General features: G+C 43.2%; 1 protein-coding gene across 1 annotated transcript in view; it reads left to right on the forward strand.

Annotated features, from left to right (window-relative positions):
- Nucleotides 1-3,502, forward strand: part of OGFOD3 (2-oxoglutarate and iron dependent oxygenase domain containing 3) — a 39,754-nt gene that overhangs the window by 35,315 nt on the left and 937 nt on the right. The window lies entirely within an intron of this gene.

Here is a 3,502-nt window from a genome sequence, read left to right on the forward strand (position 1 = left end):
TTGATTAGCTTTGGAATTTTGGTCTTTAAAAAAACCAAACCTTTGATTGCTTCATTACGGAGGATCTTCTTTTACTTCCAAGTATGCTATCAAAATATCTGAAATTCAACTCCATGTATAAGGGAGGCCCTTGGGCCTTTTAATAGGGATGTAGTAGAGGCACTGTTAGTGGGTGTGCTTCCTCCTGCCATTACTGTGGAGTGATAGGAAAGCTTGCTTTTGTAATGAAGAATGGGTAAGGAGAACATCTGGGGTAGGGAGCCTTCATCTTCCCACCCATCAGCTGACTGGGGCTGATGGAAGCTGGAGCCCAAGACCATGAGTTATCTGAATATTGGAATGCACAAATTGATTATCTGCCTCATTAATCAAAGAATAACCAAGGCTTACAAGCTGAAACATCAGTGTCCAAGATTCAAAATAAGCTGCATGCTTAGAGGTGGGGAGCTTACTAATTCCATTTGCAACAACAAATTGCATCCTGGTAATTTCAAAATATCTAGATGAGAGTATAGATCTGGAGTCCCCAGTGTGCCATCAGATACCTACCCATAGTGCCCATCAGGGACCACTGCTTTCCCCAATATTTAAAACACTTTTTTAAAAAATAGAGGATTTTATTGTGCTAGAGGCAGGACAGACTTTGGGGGGTTCTTTGGAGGTTGCCTGCTTATTATTTGTTTTGGTGTATGTGCATTCTTACTGGTACCTGTCTAGAGACAGGGTGATAGTGGTTCTGAGCATCACCAGCATGTTCTTTTTTGTTTTGTTAAAATGGGTTATTTGTGTTGTCTATGGCAATTCTCCAAATCCGGCCCTGAGGTCCAAAAAAGGTTGGGGACCTCTGCTATAATAAATGGCGTGTGGGAGTCAGAGAGAAAGCAAACCTCACTGCTAATTGTGTTTGCAATTACGGTATGTTTTAAGGAGCTACAGGAGTCCTGTAGGGTTTCTGTATCAGCTACCAAGTTTGAAGCTGAATTGCCTTTTCTTATGCATTAGCAACACACTTCTGTCCTCAAGCAATCATTCAGTTCCTATAGTGATTGTAAATATGCATTTTGGCCTGCCTGAGGTGTTGGGGGATCATCCTTTCGTTTCTGACCCTGCAAAAATGGGATCCGAGCCATTTGCTGAAAATCTTCCAAACTTTAATGTACCGTATCTTAAAGTATGAATTAGCAGAAAGTAATGCTGCTTGCTCGTCACACCTTCCCCCAAAGACAAGGAACATTCATAAACCATTTGTGGGTTTATATTCTGATTTTATTGTGTGAACCGCCCCGAGACCTATGGGTATAGGGCAGTATATAAATTTAAATAGTAATAGTAATAATAGCAGCTCATGTTCCATACAAAAGCCGCTGTCCTTGAATAAACACCGTAGCTCCATATTGCACTGAAATCTTGCTTAGTATAATATAGGCAATATACTTTGTGTGTTAGTAAGCATATTATAGTTAGGGAATTGTTATTTTGGAATGTGAAGAAGTCCTCAAGAGTGTAGTTAATAAAGCCCTGGCATAAACTGTTTTGAAGCAATGAAAGAATAGCTGGACATTTTACAAGTAGCATGGCAGAGAGCACCAGATGTTCCTGCTACAATCATGCAACTTCAGCCATAGGAGAGTTCTCCCAGCCATTTGTTGCCTAGGAAAGAGATTTTTCTTGCTTAAGCAGCTCCAGACGCTTGCCCTTATTCTAACAGTCAGTAAAAAGCTGGCCACTACTCAGTACAGTCAAACCTTGGTTTGTGACCGCTTCGGTTTCCGACCACCCCAGACCCGGAAGTGTTTACATCCGGGTTCCGCGGCGCTCAGATGCGCAGAAGTGATATGCGCAGCGCGCACACGTGCAGAAGCGATCTGTACATCAGCGCTCTATCGGTGCTTTGCGCACGCGCAGAAGCATACCTTCGGGGAGCGACCGATTCGGGGAGCGACCGCCTCCGCGGAACGGATTGCAGTCGCAAACCAAGGTACCACTGTACAACATTCGTTTGGGCAAATGCTTATGCCATTCTAAGTACCTGGAAAGTCCAGTGTTCCTTGTGTGGCACCTACCTCACCCATATGGTCCTCCTTCCCAGTTGGCAATGTTTGTATCCATTGGTGAAGAAAGTAAACTAACAGATGATTTAGAAACCTGTAATTCTTCTGAAATCACAAATTCTGTCGCCGTTCAGGCATTTGTTTCTTGTGGGTTGATTGTCTGAAACCAAAAACGGCAACAACATCCTGAGTTCAAACATGCCAGCTCTTTATTTTTTGTGGTTGCTGGGTTTTTTTCAAATAGTAGATGGAACTAAAATCCTCGAATGTGCATTCAAAATTTCACTGTACTAGCAACAACATGTTGTACAGAAAGATTTGGCCCTACTGACTCTGAACAGTTTTGCTTGAACAGCCAGGTATGAAATCCACTTTCAGGTGTTGGACATACACTTCTGCAATTTTTTTTATAGGAAACTCATACATTGTGCTCAGATAGTGCATTTTAATCAGGAAAATTGGGCATCGGAGAAGGTTCTGCTACGAAAGTGCATGTGCTCTGTGCTCGCTTGCCTACGTGCAGAAATGTTTTCAGCTCAGGGAGAATTTGGTGTATAAACCTAACTATGGCCTCAGTACTCATGACAGCTTTCCTGTTTATTTATATTTCAGTCTTTAAAAGTGCTGGTGTGTTCAGCGGAGGAGCTAATGGGGGAACTCGTGCAGAGCAAGCTCCTCTGGGTTTTCTCACAATATGTTGTCAGTTCAGTAGCTGGCTTGAGTTGTGGCTGGTGCACCAGTCCTAACAACAGCCTTTATCTTTCTGCTCTTTCCTTTTAGGATGATGTTTGTGCGCTCATGAGATGATACACGAGAGGGGTTAGGGGGCATCCCATAGCAGTGGGGCCATTTGTCTGTCAAGGCATGACTGTGAGCTATGCAGTAGGCTAGGGCAGATTCTTTTACTGGGCCCTTCAATTAAATAAACAAGCTCTTTAGTCATCCCGTATAGTGCACACTTCTGGGTTTTCTTACTGCAAGCTTGGCCCCCCATTTGGTAGAGAGGGATGGTATTCCCTACTGAAACAGCTGTCAAACAGCTTTGGTCTGTAGAACTCAAGAACAGAAGAAAATAGCCAAGCCAAAAATCTCTCTTTCTGACAGCCGGGGTTTGAATGTTACTAGTAATCTGCATAGCAGCAGCTTTCACTAGACCTTGTGCTCCATGGCAGCTGTGTTACTGCAATGCATGTCTCTGCCCTCCAGAACAAAGTATGGTTACATGGAAATAAATAAATCCATTAAATAAAGCAGTCTTTCGTATTGCAGTCTGTCTATGTGCATCTTAAGTAGCATGATCTTGTTCTCTGATGACCAGGTGCCATGCTTTTGGATAGCATTCAGATCTTGAATCTGTAGATGTCCTGGGGTAGGCATGGGATAGCAGTATCCTAAGTGCTGGCCACTGGGCAAACGGTATGCATCCTTTCGCTCTCCTGACTGTACGTTCT

Source organism: Zootoca vivipara, chromosome 2, assembly GCF_963506605.1.
Source record: "Zootoca vivipara chromosome 2, rZooViv1.1, whole genome shotgun sequence".
In the NCBI taxonomy this organism is placed as follows: domain Eukaryota; kingdom Metazoa; phylum Chordata; class Lepidosauria; order Squamata; family Lacertidae; genus Zootoca; species Zootoca vivipara.